The sequence below is a fragment of the Triticum aestivum genome, chromosome 6A, assembly GCF_018294505.1.
Source record: "Triticum aestivum cultivar Chinese Spring chromosome 6A, IWGSC CS RefSeq v2.1, whole genome shotgun sequence".
Classification (NCBI taxonomy): domain Eukaryota; kingdom Viridiplantae; phylum Streptophyta; class Magnoliopsida; order Poales; family Poaceae; genus Triticum; species Triticum aestivum.
The window spans coordinates 24,287,710-24,307,133 of NC_057809.1; positions in this window are offsets into that span (position 1 = coordinate 24,287,710).

A 19,424-nucleotide genomic window follows, 5' to 3' on the forward strand; every position below is an offset into this window, starting at 1 on the left:
CTATTAGGAATAGGATTTGGGGGAAGGAGTCCTACTCCCGGTAGGAGTGGGACTCCTCCCTGCGCCTCCCTCCTAGCCGGCCGACCCCTTACCCCTGGTCCTTTATATACGGGGGCAGGGGGCACCCCATAGACACACAACTTGATCCTTGAGATCGTTCCTTAGCCGTGTGCGGTGCCCCCTGCCACCAAATTCCACCTCGATCATACCGTTGTAGTGCTTAGGCGAAGCCCTGCGTCGGTAGTACATCAAGATCGTCACCACGCCGTCGTGCTGACGGAACTCCTCCCCGAAGCTTTGCTGGATTGGAGCCCGGGGATCGTCATCGAGCTGAACGTGTGCTAAGAACTCGGAGGTGCCGGAGTAACGGTGCTTGGATCGGTCGGATCGGAAGAAGGCGTACGACTACTTCCACTACGTTGTGTGATCGCTTCCGCAGTCGGTCTGCGTTGGTACGTAGACAACACTCTCCCCTCTCGTTGCTGTGCATCACCATGATCTTGCGTGTGCGTAGGAATTTTTTTGAAATTACTGCGTTCCCCAACAGTGGCATCCGAGCCTAGGTTTTATGGTTTGATGTTATATGCACGAGTAGAACACAAGTGAGTTGTGGGCGATACAAGTCATACTGCCTACCAGCATGTCATACTTTGGTTCGGCGGTATTGTTGGGTGAGACGATCCGAACCAACATTACGCATACTCTTATGCGAGACCGGTTCCCTCGACGTGCTTTGCACATAGATGGCTTGCGGAAGACTGTCTCTCCAACTTTAGTTGAACCAAGTGTGACTACGCCCGGTCCTTGAGAACGTTAAAACGGAGTCTATTTGACGAACTATCGTTGTGGTTTTGATGCGTAGGTGAGATGAGTTCTTACTTAAGCCCGTAGCAGCCACGTAAAACTTGCAACAACAAAGTAGAGGACGTCTAACTTGTTTTTGCAGGGCATGTTGTGATGTGATATGGTCAAAGCATGATGCTGATTTTATTGTATGAGATGATCATGTTTTGTAACCAAGTTATCGGCAACTGGCAGGAGCCATATGGTTGTCGCTTTATTGTATGCAATGCAATCGCGATGTAATGCTTTACTTTATTACTAAGCGGTAGTGATAGTCGTGGAAGCATAAGATTGGCGAGACGACAACGATGCTACGATGGAGATCAAGGTGTCGCGCCGGTGACGATGGTGATCATGACGGTGCTTCGGAGATGGAGATCACAAGCACAAGAAGATGATGGCCATATCATATCACTTATATTGATTGCATGTGATGTTTATCCTTTTATGCATCTTATCTTGCTTTGATTGACGGTAGCATTATAAGATGATCTCTCACTAAAATTATCAAGAAGTGTTCTCCCTGAGTATGCACCGTTGCCAAAGTTCGTCGTGCCCAGACACCACGTGATGATCGGGTGTGATAAGCTCTACGTCCGAATACAACGGGTGCAAAACAGTTGCACACGCAGAATACTCAGGTTATACTTGACGAGCCAAGCATATACAGATATGGCCTCGGAACACGGAGACCGAAAGGTCGAGCGTGAATCATATAGTAGATATGATCAACATAACGATGTTCACCATTGAAAACTACTCCATCTCACGTGATGATCGGTTATGGTTTAGTTGATTTGGATCACGTGATCACTTGGAAGATTAGAGGGATGTCTGTCTAAGTGGGAGTTCCTAAGTAATTTGATTAACTGAACTCAAACTTATCATGAACTTAGTACCTGATAGTATCTTGCTTGTTTATGTTGATTGTAGATAGATGGCTCGTGCTGTTGTTCCGTTGAATTTTAATGCGTTCCTTGAGAAAGCAAAGTTGAAAGATGATGGTAGCAATTACATGGACTGGGTCCGTAACCTGAGGATTATCCTCATTGCTGCTCAGAAGTATTACGTCCTGGAAGCACCGCTGGGTGACAGGCCTGCTGCTGGAGCAACACCGGATGTTATGAACGTCTGGCAGAGCAAAGCTGATGACTACTCGATAGTTCAGTGTGCCATGCTTTACGGCTTAGAATCGGGACTTCAACGACGTTTTGAACGTCATGGAGCATATGAGATGTTCCAGGAGTTGAAGTTAATATTTCAAGCAAATGCCCGAATTGAGAGATATGAAGTCTCCAATAAGTTCTATAGCTGCAAGATGGAGGAGAACAGTTCTGTCAGTGAGCATATACTCAAAATGTCTGGGTATAATAATCACTTGATTCAGATGGGAGTTAATCTTCCAGATGACTGCGCCATTGACAGAATTCTCCAATCACTGCCACCAAGCTACAAGAGCTTCGTGATGAACTATAATATGCAAGGGATGAACAAGACTATTCCCGAGCTCTTCGCAATGCTGAAAGCTGCGGAGGTAGAAATCAAGAAAGAGCATCAAGTGTTGATGGTCAACAAGACCACTAGTTTCAAGAAAAAGGGCAAAGGGAAGAAGAAGGGAAACTTCAAGAAGAACAGCAAGCAAGTTGCTGCTCAGGAGAAGAAACCCAAGTCTGGGCCTAAGCCTGAAACTGAGTGCTTCTACTGCAAGCAGACTGGTCACTGGAAGCGAAACTGCCCCAAGTATTTGGCGGATAAGAAGGATGGCAAAGTGAGCAAAGGTATATGTGATATACATGTTATTGATGTGTACCTTACTAGAGCTCGCAGTAGCACCTGGGTATTTGATACTGGTTCTGTTGCTAATATTTGCAACTCAAAACAGGGACTACGGAATAAGCGGACACTAGCAAAGGACGAGGTGACGATGCACGTGGGAAACGGTTCCAAAGTCGATGTGATCGCGGTCGGCACGCTACCTCTACATCTACCTTCGGGATTAATATTAGACCTAAATAATTGTTATTTGGTGCCAGCGTTGAGCATGAACATTATATCTGGATCTTGTTTAATGCGAGACGGTTATTCATTTAAATCAGAGAATAATGGTTGTTCTATTTATATGAATAATATCTTTTATGGTCATGCACCTTTGAAGAGTGGTCTATTCTTGTTGAATCTCAAAGATAGTGATACACATATTCATAATGTAGAAGCCAAAAGATGCAAAGTTAATAATGATAGTGCAACTTATTTGTGGCACTGCCGTTTAGGTCATATCGGTGTAAAGCGCATGAAGAAACTCCATACTGATGGGCTTTTGGAACCACTTGATTATGAATCACTTGGTACTTGCGAACCGTGCCTCATAGGCAAGATGACTAAAACACCGTTCTCCGGTACTATGGAGAGAGCAACAGATTTATTGGAAATCATACATACCGATGTATGTGGTCCGATGAATATTGAGGCTCGTGGCGGATATCGTTATTTTCTCACCTTCACAGATGATTTAAGCAGATATGGGTATATCTACTTAATGAAACATAAGTCCGAAACATTTGAAAAGTTCAAAGAATTTCAGAGTGAGGTTGAAAATCATCGTAACAAGAAAATAAAGTTTCTACGATCTGATCGTGGAGGAGAATATTTGAGTTACAAGTTTGGTGTACATTTGAAAAATTGTGGAATAGTTTCGCAACTCACACCACCTGGAACACCACAGCGTAATGGTGTGTCCGAACGTCGTAATCGTACTTTACTAGATATGGTGCGATCTATGATGTCTCTTACTGATTTACCGCTATCATTTTGGGGTTATGCTTTAGAGACGGCCGCATTCACGTTAAATAGGGCACCATCAAAATCCGTTGAGACGACACCTTATGAACTATGGTTTGGCAAGAAACCAAAGTTGTCGTTTCTTAAAGTTTGGGGCTGCGATGCTTATGTGAAAAAGCTTCAACCTGATAAACTCGAACCCAAATCAGAGAAATGTGTCTTCATAGGATATCCAAAGGAAACTATTGGATACACCTTCTATCACAGATCCGAAGGCAAGACTTTTGTTGCTAAATTCGGAAAATTTCTAGAGGAGTTTCTCTCGAAAGAAGTGAGTGGGAGGAAAGTAGAACTTGACGAGGTAACTATACCTGCTCCCTTATTGGAAAATAGTATATCACAGAAAACTGTTTCTGCGACACCTATACCAATTAGTGAGGAAGCTAATGATGATGATCATGAAGCTTCAGGACAAGATACTACTGAACCACGTAGATCAACCAGAGTGAGATCCGCACCAGAGTGGTACGGTAATCCAGTTCTGGAAGTCATGCTACTAGATCATGATGAACCTACGAACTATGAAGAAGCGATGGTGAGCCCAGATTCCGCAAAGTGGCTTGAGGCCATGAAATCTGAGATGGGATCCATGTATGAAAACAAAGTATGGACTTTGGTTGACTTGCCCGATGATCGGCAAGCAATTGAGAATAAATGGATCTTCAAGAAAAAGACTGACGCTGACGGTAATGTTACTGTCTATAAAGCTCGACTTGTCGCGAAAGGTTTTCGACAAGTCCAAGGGGTTGACTACGATGAGACTTTCTCACCCGTAGCGATGCTTAAGTCCGTCAGAATAATGTTAGCAATTGCCGCATTTTATGATTATGAAATTTGGCAGATGGATGTCAAAACTGCATTCCTGAATGGATTTCTGGAAGAAGAGTTGTATATGATACAACCAGAAGGTTTTGTCGATCCAAAAGAAGCTAACAAAGTATGCAAACTCCAGCGATCCATTTATGGACTGGTGCAAGCATCTCGGAGTTGGAATAAACGCTTTGATAGTGTGATCAAAGCATTTGGCTTTATACAGACTTTTGGAGAAGCCTGTATTTACAAGAAAGTGAGTGGGAGCTCTGTAGCATTTCTAATATTATATGTGGATGACATATTGCTGATTGGAAATGATATAGAATTTCTGGATAGCATAAAGGGATACTTGAATAAAAGTTTTTCGATGAAAGACCTCGGGGAAGCTGCTTACATATTAGGCATAAAGATCTATAGAGATAGATCAAAACGCTTAATTGGACTTTCACAATGCACATACCTTGACAAAATTTTGAAGAAGTTCAAGATGGATCAAGCAAAGAAAGGGTTCTTGCCTGTGCTACAAGGTGTGAAGTTGAGTAAGACTCAATGCCCGACCACTGCAGAAGATAGAGAGAAAATGAAATATGTTCCCTATGCTTCAGCCATAGGCTCTATCATGTATGCAATGCTGTGTACCAGACCTGATGTGTGCCTTGCTATAAGTTTAGCAGGGAGGTACCAAAGTAATCCAGGAATGGATCACTGGACAGCGGTCAAGAACATCCTGAAATACCTGAAAAGGACTAAGGATATGTTTCTCGTATATGGAGGTGACAAAGAGCTCACCGTAAGAGGTTACGTTGATGCAAGCTTTGACACTGATCCGGACGATTCTAAATCGCAAACCGGATACGTATTTACTTTAAACGGTGGAGTTGTCAGTTGGTGCAGTTCTAAACAAAGCGTCGTAGCGGGATCTACATGTGAAGCGGAGTACATAGCTGCTTCGGAAGCAGCAAATGAAGGAGTCTGGATGAAGGAGTTCATATCCGATCTAGGTGTCATACCTAGTGCATCGGGTCCAATGGAAATCTTCTGTGACAATACTGGTGCAATTGCCTTGGCAAAGGAATCCAGATTTCACAAAAGAACCAAACACATCAAGAGACGCTTCAACTCCATCCGGGATTTAGTCCAGGTGGGAGACATAGAGATTTGCAAGATACATACGGATCTGAATGTTGCAGACCCGTTGACTAAGCCTCTTCCACGAGCAAAACATGATCAGCACCAAGGCTCCATGGGTGTTAGAATCATTACTGTGTAATCTAGATTATTGACTCTAGTGCAAGTGGGAGACTGAAGGAAATATGCCCTAGAGGCAATAATAAAGTTATTATTTATTTCCTTATATCATGATAAATGTTTATTATTCATGCTAGAATTGTATTAACCGGAAACATAATACATGTGTGAATACATAGACCAACAGAGTGTCACTAGTATGCCTCTACTTGACTAGCTCGTTAATCAAAGATGGTTATGTTTCCTAACCATGAACAAAGAGTTGTTATTTGATTAACGAGGTCACATCATTAGTTGAATGATCTGATTGACATGACCCATTCCATTAGCTTAGCACCCGATCGTTTAGTATGTTGCTATTGCTTTCTTCATGACTTATACATGTTCCTATAACTATGAGATTATGCAACTCCCGTTTACCGGAGGAACACTTTGGGTACTACCAAACGTCACAACGTAACTGGGTGATTATAAAGGAGTATTACAGGTGTCTCCAATGGTAGATGTTGGGTTGGCGTATTTCGAGATTAGGGTTTGTCACTCCGATTGTCGGAGAGGTATCTCTGGGCCCTCTCGGTAATGCACATCACATAAGCCTTGCAAGCACTGCAATTAAGAAGTTAGTTGCGAGATGATGTATTACGGAACGAGTAAAGAGACTTGCCAGTAACGAGATTGAACTAGGTATTGGATACCGACGATCGAATCTCGGGCAAGTAACATACCGATGACAAAGGGAACAACATATGTTGTTATGCGGTCTGACCGATAAAGATCTTCGTAGAATATGTAGGAGCCAATATGGGCATCCAGGTCCCGCTATTGGTTATTGACCGGAGACGTGTCTCGGTCATGTCTACATTGTTCTCGAACCGTAGGGTCCGCACGCTTAACGTTACGATGACAGTTATTATGAGTTTATGCATTTGATGTACCGAAGGTTGTTCGGAGTCCCGGATGAGATCACGGACATGACGAGGAGTCTCGAAATGGTCGAGACGTAAAGATTGATATATTGGAAGCCTATGTTTGGACACCGGAAGTGTTCCGGGTGAAATCGGGATTTTACCGGATTACCGGGAGGGTTACCGGAACCCCCCGAGAGGCAAATGGGCCTATTGGGCCTTAGTGGAAAAGAGAGAAGGGGCAGCCCACAGGCTAGCCGGCCGAACCCCCCTTCCCTAGTCCTATTAGGACTAGGAGAAGGGGCCGGCCCCCCTCTCTTCTCTTTCTCCCGAAGAGTCCTATTAGGAATAGGATTTGGGGGAAGGAGTCCTACTCCCGGTAGGAGTGGGACTCCTCCCTGCGCCTCCCTCCTAGCCGGCCGACCCCTTGCCCCTGTTCCTTTATATACGGGGGCAGGGGGCACCCCATAGACACACAACTTGATCCTTGAGATCGTTCCTTAGCCGTGTGCGGTGCCCCCTGCCACCAAATTCCACCTCGATCATACCGTTGTAGTGCTTAGGCGAAGCCCTGCGTCGGTAGTACATCAAGATCGTCACCACGCCGTCGTGCTGACGGAACTCCTCCCCGAAGCTTTGCTGGATCGGAGCCCGGGGATCGTCATCGAGCTGAACGTGTGCTAAGAACTCGGAGGTGCCGGAGTAACGGTGCTTGGATCGGTCGGATCGGAAGAAGACGTACGACTACTTCCACTGTGTTGTGTGATCGCTTCCGCAGTCGGTCTGCGTTGGTACGTAGACAACACTCTCCCCTCTCGTTGCTGTGCATCACCATGATCTTGCGTGTGCGTAGGAAAATTTTTGAAATTACTTCGTTCCCCAACAGGTATATGGTGGGTTTATGGTACCGACGAAAGTTGTGCGGTACTAGAGAGGCTAGCAATGGTGGAAGGGTGAGAGTGCGTATAATCCATGGACTCAACATTAGTCATAAAGAACTCACATACTTATTGCAAAAGTCTATTAGCTATCGAAACAAAGTACTACGCGCATGCTCCTAGGGGGATAGATTGGTAGGAAAAGACCATCGCTCGTCCCCGACCACCACTCATAAGGAAGACAATCAATAAATAAATCATGCTCCGACTTCGTTACATAACGGTTCACTATATGTGCATGCTACGGGAATCACAAACCTCAACACAAGTATTTCTACTAATCCACAACTACCCACTAGCATGACTCTAATATCACCATATTTATATCGCAAAACTATCGCAAGGAATCAAACATATCATATTCAGTGATCTACAAGTTTTATGTAGGATTTTATGACTAACCATGTGAATGACCAGTTCCTGTCATCCCTCTAAATAGATATAAGTGAAGCAAGAGAGTTTAATTCTTTCTACAAAAGATATGCCCATGCTCTAACAAATATAAGTGAAGCAAAAGAGCATTCTGCAAATGGCGGTTTTCTATATAAAGAGAAACAGGCAATCCAAACTTCAAATGATATAAGTGAATCACATGAAGCATTCTATAAAGCCATACTCAAAAGATATAAGTGAAGTGCATAGAGGATTATATAAATCAACCAAGGACTATCTCATACCAGCATGGTGCATAAAAGAAAAATGAAAACTAAATGCAAAAGATGCTCCAAGATTGCACATATCGCATGAACGAAACGAATCCGAAAACATACCGTTACTTGTTGAAGAAAGAGGGGATGCCTTCCGGGGCATCCCCAAGCTTAGATGCTTGAGTCTCCTTGAATATTTACTTGGGGTGCCTCGGGCATCCCCAAGCTTGAGCTCTTGCCTCTCTTCCTTCTTCTCACATCGAAACCTTCTCGATCATCGAATACTTCATCCACACAAAACTTCAACAGAAAACTCGGTAAGATCCGTTAGTATAATAAAGCAAATCACTACTCTAAGTACTGTTGCAAATCAATTCATACTTTGTTTTTGCATTGTTTCTACTATAGTATAACTTTTTCATGACTTAATCCACTGATATAAATTGATAGTTTCATCAAAACGAGCAAACTATGCATCAAAAACAGAATCTGTCTAAAACAGAACAGTCTGTAATAATCTGAACATTCACCATACTTCTGATACTTGAAAAATTCTGCCAAAATTAGAAAAAATATAACATTTGTATAGAAAGACAGTGCAAAAATAATCAGAACCATTTGACGTTCCAGCAAACAATGTAAAATCGCGCACTACAGCCAAAGTTTCTGTCCTGCACCATACAAACCAACAAGCAAAGTAAACATCCTAAAGGCAAACCTTGGCACATTATTTTTATAATACAATGGAATTGTACAAGGGGATAATTATTTTTGTTGAAAAGTTTCTGTAATCAAGATTCACAAAGTTGTCGTGAGCATGAACAAAGTTCAAGGAGCTCTCCCACTTCAACAATGCTTGTCTTTCTCACTTTCACTTTCCTTTTTGAAAAAGTTTTGGGTTCCCCTCTTTATTTTATTTTGTTTTTAAACTATATAAAAGCACTCAAAAGAAATAAATGACTCTCTAAAAATTCCGGGTTGTCTCCCTGGCAGCGCTTTCTTTAAAGCCATTAAGCTAGGCATATAGTGCTCAAGTAGTGAATCCACCCGGATCCCAAGGGATATCAAACCCAATTTTAATTAGCAATGATTTGTAATTTAGTAGTCATCACAAAGTAACATGTATCATGTAACAACGAAGTCTAACTCTCTTCCTATGCATCGGCATGTCATAAAAGAACAATTCATGCACACATAGTAAAGGCCAATGCATAGTATAAACAGTTTCTTACAATTTTATCATGTGGGAAACATAGAGAGGTGGAGATATAGTTCCTCTCTCATAATAATTGCAAGTAGGAGCAGCAAGCACATGCATATTATATTCATCAAAATCATCATGTGCAACGGTATAAGGCAACCCATCAATATAATCCTTAATAAGGGTAAACTTCTCCGATATAGTGTAGTTGGGAGAATTCAAAAAGATAATAGGACTATCATGCATGGGTGCAATAGCAACAATTTCATGTTTAACATAAGGAACTATAGCAAGTTCATCTCCATAAGCATACTTCATATTGGCATCTTGGCCACAAGCATAGCAAGCATCATCAAAAAGGGATATTTCAAAAGAATCAACGGGATCATAGCAAATATCATAGCATTCATCCTTCGATAAGCACGAAGGGAAATTAAACAATGTATGACTTGAAGAGTTACTCTCATTAGAAGGTGGGCACGGGTGATAAATCCACTCTTCCTCCTTTTGTTCTTCGCTCTCCTCCTCATCTTTTTCATCCAATGAGCTCACAGTTTCATCAACTTCTTCTTCCATAGATTCCTGCAAAATATTAGTCTCTTCTTGGACAGCGGAGACTTTCTCAATAAGTGCATTAATATCGGAATTGTATTCATAATTCTCATAGCAATATTTAATGATAGCTAAATTTTCAGGTCTATAAACTGAATCATCAAAATCTTCAAACTCTTTAAACATAGATTCAATTTCATAAGCACCCATAAAAGCAAAAAATTCTTCTATTTGTTCCACATCATAGTAATCATATATACCATTAGTATAAGAAGCTAAGGTTTTATTATCATTAAATTCACATGAAAAGGGAAGGTGTGGAGTCTTCATCCTAGAGCAACAAGTATAATCATATCTCAAGCATAGTTGCCTAGCATACCAATACAATATATGAATTTGATCCCATAATAGTTTCCCTTTTTGTGTCAAGCGGTAATCCCTAAAGTATTCACATTGATCCAACGTTACTCCCATTACATAATTGAATGGGGTTTTCTTAGGATTATTAAAGTAGTACATAATATCTTTCACATAACCAGCATCGAGGGTTTTAGGAGGTTCCCCATCTCCATGAGTAGCAAGTACACCTAATTTTTTTGGTATTTCGTGTTCCATATCCATAACTAAAGATAAAGAACAACTAAGAACAGCAAATAAAAATTACTTAGTTATAAAGCAAACAAGCACATGCAAGAATATTCACCCCACGCTATTGCTCCCCGGCAGCGGCGCCAGAAAAAGGTCTTGATAACCCACAAGTATAGGGGATCGCAACAGTTTTCGATAAGTAAGAGTGTGAAACCAACGAGGAGCTAAAGGCAGAACAAATATTCCCTCAAGTTCTATCGACCACCGATACAACTCTACGCACGCTTGACGTTCGCTTTACCTAGAACAAGCATGAAACTAGAAGTACTTTGTAGGTGTTTTTGGATAGGTTTGCAAGATAATAAAGATTGCGTACATAAAAAGTAGGGGTTGTTTAGATAAAGACACAACTAAGTTAGTTTAGTAAAGAGCTTTTTGTTACGAGAAAGTTATTTATCCCTAGGCAATTGATAACTAGACCAGTAATCATTATTGCAATTTTATGTATGCCATGCTGTGTACCCTATGCCCCGACCACGACAGAAGATAGAGAAAAGATGAGTGTCGTCCCCTATGCCTCGGCCATAGGGTCTATTATGTATGCCATGCTGTGTACCAGACCTGATGTAAACCTTGCCGTAAGTTTGGTAGGAAGGTACCAAAGTAATCCCGACATGGAACACTGGACATCGGTCAAGAATATCCTGAAGTACCTGAAAAGGACTAAGGATATGTTTCTCGTTTATGGAGGTGACGAAGAGCTCGTCGTAAAGGGTTACGTCGATGCTAGTTTTGCCACAGATCTGGATGACTCCAAGTCACAAACCGGATATGTGTATATTTTGAATGGTGGGGCAGTCAGCTGGTGCAGTTGCAAGCAAAGTGTCGTGGCGGGATCTACATGTGAAGCGGAGTACATGGCAGCCTCGGAGGCAGCACATGAAGCAATCTGGATGAAAGAGTTCATTACCGACCTAGGAATTACTCCCAATGCGTCGGGCCCGATGACTCTCTTCTGTGACAACACTGGAGCTATTGCCCTTGCCAACGAGCCCAGGTTTCACAAGAATACCAGGCATATCAAGCGTCGCTTCAACTCCATTCGTGAAAATGTTCAAGATGGAGACATAGAGATTTGTAAAGTGCATACGGACCTGAATGTCGCAGATCCGTTGACTAAACCTCTTCCACGTGCAAAACATGATCAACACCAGAACTCTAGGGGTGTTCGATTCATCACAATGTAACTAGGTTATTGACTCTAGTGCAAGTGGGAGATTGTTGGAAATATGCCCTAGAGGCAATAATAAAATGGTTATTATTATATTTCCTTGTTCATGATAATTGTCTATTGTTCATGCTATAATTGTGTTATCCGGAAATCGTAATACATGTGTGAATACATAGAACACAACATGTCCCTAGTGAGCCTCTAGTTTACTAGCTCGTTGATCAATAGATGGTTACGGTTTCCTAAACATGGGCATTGGATGTCATTGATAACGGGATCACATCATTAGGAGAATGATGTGATGGACAAGACCCAATCCTAAGCATAGCACAAGATCGTGTAGTTCGTCTGCTAAAGCTTTTCTAATGTCAAGTATCTTTTTCCTTAGACCATGAGATTGTGCAACCCCCGGATACCGTAGGAGTACTTTGGGTGTGCCAAACGTCACAATGTAACTGGGTGGCTATAAAGGTACACTGCGGGTATCCCCGAAAGTATCTGTTGGGTTGGCACGAATCGAGACTGGGATTTGTCACTCCGTATGACGGAGAGGTATCTCTGGGCCCACTCAGTAGGACATCATCATAATGAGCTCAATGTGATCAAGGAGTTGATCACATGATGATGTGTTACGGAACGAGTAAAGAGACTTGCCGTAACGAGATTGAACAAGGTATCGGTATACCGACGATCGAATCTCAGGCAAGTGCTATACCGGTAGACAAAGGGAATCGTATACGGGATTGATTGAATCCTTGACATCGTGGTTCATCCAATGAGATCATCATGGAGCATGTGGGAGCCAACATGGGTATCCAGATCCCGCTATTGGCTATTGACCGGAGAGATGTCTCAGTCATGTCTGCATGCCTCCCGAACCTGTAGGGTCTGCGCACTTAAGGTTCGATGATGCTAGGGTTATAGGGAATAGATGTATGTGGTTACCGAATATTGTTCGGAGTCCCGGATGAGATCCCGGACGTCACGAGGAGTTCCGAAATGATCCGGAGGTAATGATTTATATATGGGAAGTCCAGTTTCAGTCACCGGAAAGGTTTCGGGGTTTATCGGTATTGTACCGGGACCACCGAAGGGGTTCCGGGGGTCCACCTTCCCCGAAGGACCTAATGGGTTGTAGTTTCGTGGGAACCAGCCCCTTAGTGGGCTGGTGCGCCCCCCAAGGGCCCAAGGCGCCTAGGGATGGAAACCCTAGGGGGTCGCTGCCCCCCGGGGGGCGGGCGCCCCCCTAGTTGGAAACCCTAAGGGGGCCTGTGCCCCCCAGGGCCCCCCTCTAGATGGATCTAGGGGGCTGACCCCCTCTCCCCTTCCCCCTATAAATAGTGGGGGGGGGGGTGGGAGGGAAACCGCACCCCTTCTCCTGGCGCAACCCTATCGTCTCTCGCAGTGCTTGGCGAAGCCCTGCTGGAGTGCCACGCTCCTCCACCACCACCACGTCGTCGTGCTGCAGCTGGACGGAGTCTTCCCCAACCTCTTCCTCTCTCCTTGCTGGATCAAGGCGCGGGAGACATCACCGGGCTGCACGTGTATTGAACGCGGAGGCACCGTTGTTCGGTGCTTAGATCGGAATCGGCCGCGATCTGAATTGCTTCGTGTACGACTCCACCGACCGCGTTCTTGCAACGCTTCCGCATCGCGATCTTCAAAGGTATGAAGATGCACTCCCCTCTCGTTGCTAGTAAACTCCATAGATTGATCTTGGTGATGCGTAGAAATTTTTTAATTTCCACAACGATCCCCAACACTTTTTATACTATTTTTGGGACTAACATATTGATCCAGTGCCCAGTGCCAGGTCCTGTTTGTTGCATGTTTTTTGTTTTGCAGAATATCCATATCAAACGGAGACCAAACGGGATAAAAACTGACGGAGATTTTTTTGGAATATCTTTGATTTTTGGAAAGAAAAATCCACGCGAGACGATTGCCGAAGGGGCCACGAGGCAGTGGGCGCGCCCCTGATCCTCGTGGCCACCCCGTAAGGCGGTTGATGCCCTTCTTTCACCGCAAGAAAGCTAATATCCGGATAGAGATCGTGTTAAAATTTCAGCCCGATCGGAGTTACGGATCTCCGGGAATATAAGAAACGGTGAAAGGGAAGAATCTGAGAACGCAGAAACAGAGAGAGACAAAGAGACAGATCCAATCTCGGATGGGCTCTCACCCCTCCCACGCCATGGAGGCCAAGGACCAGAGGGGAAACCCTTCTCCCATCTAGGGAGGAGGTCAAGGAAGAAGAAGACGAAGGGGCCCCCCTCTTCCCTTCTCTTCCGGTGGCGCCAGAACGCTGCCGTGGCCATCATCATCACCGCAATCTTCACCAACAACTTGACCGCCATCATCACCAACTCTTCCCCCCTCTATGCAGCGGTGTAACATCTCTTTTACCCGCTGTAATCTCTATTTAAACATCGTGCTCAACGCTATATATTATTTCCCAATGATGTATGGCTATCATATGATGTTTGAGTAGATCCGTTTTGTCCTATGGGCTATTTGATGATCAAGATTGGTTTGAGTTGCATGTTTTATTATTGGTGCTGTCCTGTAGTGCTCTCCGTGTCGCCCAAGCGTGAGAGATCCCTGCTGTAGGGTGTTGCAATGCGTTCATGATTCGCTTATAGTAGGTTGCGTGAGTGACTGAAACACAAACCCGAGTAAGGGGGTTGTTGCGTATGGCATAAAGAGGACTTGATGCTTTAATGCTATTGTTGGATTTTACCTTAATGATCTTTAGTAGTTGCGGATGCTTGCTAGAGTTCCAATCATAAGTGCATATGATCCAAGTAGAGAAAGTATGTTAGCTTATGCCTCTCCCTCAAATAAAATTGCAATAATGATTACCGGTCTAGTTATCGATTGCCTAGGGACAAATAACTTTCTCGTAACAAAAAGCTCTTTACTAAAACTAACTTAGTTGTGTCTTTATCTAAATAGCCCCTAGTTTTTATTTACGCATTATCTTGCAAACCTATCCAAAAACACCTACAAAGTACTTCTAGTTTCATACTTATTCTAGGTAAAGCGAATGTCAAGCGTGCGTAGAGTTGTATCGGTGGTCGATAGAACTTGAGGGAATATTTGTTCTGCCTTTAGCTCCTCGTTGGGTTCGACACTCTTACTTGTCAAAAACTGTTGCGATCCCCTATACTTGTGGGTTATCAGTCTACATTGTCGATACTATTGTGATAAATATATATGCAACACAAGCACAAAACGCCGTGACACAAACCCATGAACCTGAGAAACTTGATTAACTAATAGAAGGACCGCCCTTACCATGCAAAACAAAGACTGCCCCTAAACAATAAAAAAGGGGAAATTAGCATGTGACAGTCAGTTGGCAGTTCTCATCGAAGACAGTGTCGACGGGGTTCGTAGCGACCTGGTTCATGGTCGTGTCGCCGATGAGCCATGGCGTCGGTGAAGGTGACGCAGGGCGGACTGGTCGTTGGTCGCGATATCCGTGGTGGCCAAGATCCTGATCCTTGGCGAGGTGTTTGCAGCCGTGGCGGATCTGGCCGCCGCCATGGTCGGCGCCTGACCTGGTCGATCTCCCTCTTCTCTTCTCTTCTGATGAGGTAGGAGCAGAGGGTGGGAGATGAGGTCGGTGGCTTTGGGAGAGATGATAGGAGGGGCGGAGGCCGGTGTCAAGGTGGTGTGAGGGCGCATGACGGGAGGGGTAGCGTGTAAGGTAGCGGCGGCAGCGTACCTAGGTTTCCCGAGAGTAGTTGCTCGCCCTTTTCTCTCATGTAAATTTCTTCGTGGGCTTTCTAGGGCGGCTAGGCCCAATGAACCAGAGTGCTCAAAAATTGCCACCGGAGTAGCTGCCTAGCCCACTTAGCGAGAAAACATCGAATAAAACAGCGAATTCGACGGCCAAAAATGACTAAAAGTGGCGATCTAACGATTAGAAATGCTGATGGTCTGAGAGGGCCGGGAGGATGCTCAGTTTTAATATATCTAAATGGTATCAATCTTGAATGTTTTATAAGCAATCATATGTCATTTTTGGGACAAACCTATTAACTTAATGCCAAGTGTCAGTTGCTATTTTTTTGCTTGTTTTTTGTTTTCCAGGAATTCAGTACCAAACGAAGTCTAGAAATGCGCGCCCAAGTGCCTTGTGGGCCCCTCGTTCCTCCTTTTAACCTAATTCCGACTCTATAAATTCTCTAAAATCGGGAAACCAACACAGGGCCACCCAAAATACTTTTTCTGCAGCCACAAGTTCCTGTTCTCGCGAGATCCCATCTGGAGGCCTTTTCCGGCACCCTGCCGGAGGGGGAATCGATCACGGAGGGTTTCTACATCAACCTTGTTGCCCCTCGATATGTGTGAGTAGTTTACCATAGACCTACGGGTCCATAGCTAGTAGCTAGATGATTTCTTCTCTCTTTTTGATCTTCAATACAATGTTCTCGTCGATGTTCTTGGAGACCTATTCGATCTAATCCTTTTTTGCGGTGTATTTGTTGGGATCCGATGAATTATAGGTTTATGATCAGATTATCTATGAATATTTTTTGAGTCTTCTCTAGACTCTTTTATGCATGATTATTATAGCTTTGTATTTTCTCTCTGATCTATCCATTTGATTTGGCCAACTAGATTGATTTATCTTGCAATGGGAGAGGTGCTTTGTGATAGATTCGATTTTGCAGTGCTTAATCCCAGTGACACAAAGGAATATGACACGTATTTGCATCGTTGCCATTAAGAATAAAACAATGGTGTTTATTCATATTGATTGGATTTACTTTGTCTACATCACGTCATCTTTCTTAAGGCGTTACTCCGTTCTTTATGAACTTAATACTCTAGATGCATGCTAGATAGCGGTCGATGTCGAGTAATAGTAGTAGATGCAGGCAGGAGTCGGTCTACCTGTCTTGGACGTGATGTCTATATACATGATCATTGCCTTGAATATCGTCATAATTATTCGCTTTTCTATCAATTGCCCAACAGTAATTTTGTTACCCACCTTATGCTTTATGTTCAAGAGAGAAGTCTCTAGTGAAAACTATGGGCCCCGGGTCTATCTTTATCATATATTAAAATCTAAAAATACCTTGCTGCAATTTATTTATTTTATTTGTCTTTTTATTTATCTAATTATCACTACGAGATTTGACCCTTGCAATTAACCGTCAAGGGATTGACAACCCCTTGCTTGCGTTGGGTACACGTATTTGTTACTTTGTGTGTAGAGTTATAATATAAGTCATGTACCCCTTTGTATTTATCCCGTTGTATAAGGGGTTTCCTGCATATGTTCCACATCTGTACATGTATATATATCGGCCTATGGCCTCATGGGAATACAAGTTGCATATTTCCTAACATGGTATTAGAGCCCTAGGGTTTTTTTTTCGCACGCCGCAACTCGTGCTCCATCCCGTCGTGCACGGCCATTTCCGTTTCCTTCTCTCCGGACGGCCGCTGCTGCTTCCTCTCCTATTCTGCTCCAGTGGAATCTTACCCATCCATCCACGCCAGGTCCTGATCCGCCGCCCCGGCCTAAAGCATCCACGCCCGACGGCCTCCTCAACACGCGCTGGGGCGCTTCTTCTTCTTCTGGACGCCACAGCCGCCACGTGGTCTGCAAGGTCGGGCAGACTAATCCGGCCGCTCGCTGTTGGCCCGTGACGGCCCGCCTGAACCTGACGTGTGCATGTACAAGTCTCATCCCAATGTGTGCTTGTCCACATGCGGCTGCTGCACCATCTTCCTCCCGTGAAGGCCCTTGACGTGGTGCACTAGCCTCCCCCACTTGATTCTGCTCCGCCGCCGCCTACTGATTCCGATCTGATTTGCTCGGCCGCTGTGTTGGCTGTTTGACTGGTTGCCTTCCGATAAAAAAAAGAAAAAAAGGAAAAAAAGGAAGCATAATGTCGTCGGGTACAATTTCCTCTCCACACTGTCCGCTGATTTTGGAAGGCGTACCCCACTGATCCTGTCTCGCATATGCGCTTTTCCTCGGTGCTTGGTGCTCGTCAGCCTGTCGTCCGCTACGGTATCTTCCGCCTGTTGTGTTGGTCACTCCTCAGCGACTCTTCTCCTGACCTCTGCACATGGTGACCGTCGCTCTACGTCGACTCCTCTCGCGACTTTCATTGGTAGTGCTGGTGCATATGGTTCGGTCGACTCCACCTCGCACAGGCGTCTTCCATTGACGCTTGGCGCTTGTCTACATACGGCCTCGTCTCCTCCACCGTCCTGTGTGGATACTACTGGTCATGCTACACCGCCACATCTAGCGGCTTCCACAGGTGGTGGTGGCCGCTTCTCTCCCGGTGCTCCGGTGCTACTGTGTCGACTACTTCAGCTGTGTACTTCACTGAGGAGGAGATTGCGCGACTTCGCGCCCTGCTGGTTGCCTCAAACTCTCTATTGTCGGGCGCATCTACGTCGACCTCTTCAGTTGCGCCCCTGACCGAGCAAGAGATTGTGCGAGTTCGATGCCTGCTAGCTCCATCCTCCGGTTCTCCATCGACAGGTTCTGCTGCTGACTCTTCTGGCATTGTGAGACCACCTTCTACACAAGCAGGTACATCTCCGTGGATTCTTGATACTGGAGCATCTTTTCATATGACTCATGATTCATCCACTCTGTCCTCTACTCGACCTCTCGATTCTCCTGTTCATGTTCTTACTGCTGATGGTACCTCTCTCCCGGTTATTGGCCGAGGCATTCTTAGCACTTCTTCTTTTCATGTTCCTGATGTTGCTCATGTTCCCCGACTTATCATGCAGCTCATTTCTGGTGGACAAATTGTTGACTCTGGTTGTCGTGTCATTCTCGACCTTGACTCTTGTTCCGTTCTGGACCGCCATACTGGTACTCTCCTTGGTGCCGGTCCTCGACATCATGACTCTCAGGGTCTCTGGGAGCTTGACTGGCTTCATCTTCCGTCCGCTGCTGCTGCCGCCAGTCTCTCCTCCTCTGTTGCCTTGTCTACCAGCTCTTTTCAGCAGTGGCATCATCGCCTTGGTCACTTATGTGGCTCTCGTCTCTCATCCTTAGTTCGACGTGGTCTTCTTGGATCCGTCTTCGGCGGTGTGTCTTTAGACTGTCAGGGCGGTCGGCTTGGTAAACAGGTCCAGTTACCTTATCCTCACAGTGACACTGTGTCTCAGCGTCCTTTTGACCTTGTTCACTCTGATGTCTGGGGTCCAGCTCCCTTTGCCTCGAAGGGAGGTCATCGCTACTATATTATCTTCATAGATGATTTCTCTCGGCACACATGGATATATTTTATGTCTTCTCATAGTGAGGTCTTATCTATCTATAAGCATTTTGCTGCCATGGTCCACACTCAGTTCTCTATGCCTATACGTGTGTTCCGTGCTGACTCTGCTGGAGAGTATATCTCCAAGATGTTGCGTGGAGTTCTTGCCGAGCAAGGTACTCTTGCTCAGTTCTCTTGTCCTGGTGCTCATGCTCAGAATGGCGTGGCTGAGCGCAAGCATCGTCACCTTCTTGAGACAGCTCGTGCGTTGATGATCGCCGCCTCTCTTCCACCTCACTTTTTGGCCGAGGCTGTTTCCACTTCCACCTATCTCATCAACCTTCAGCCTTCCACTGCTTTGCAGGGT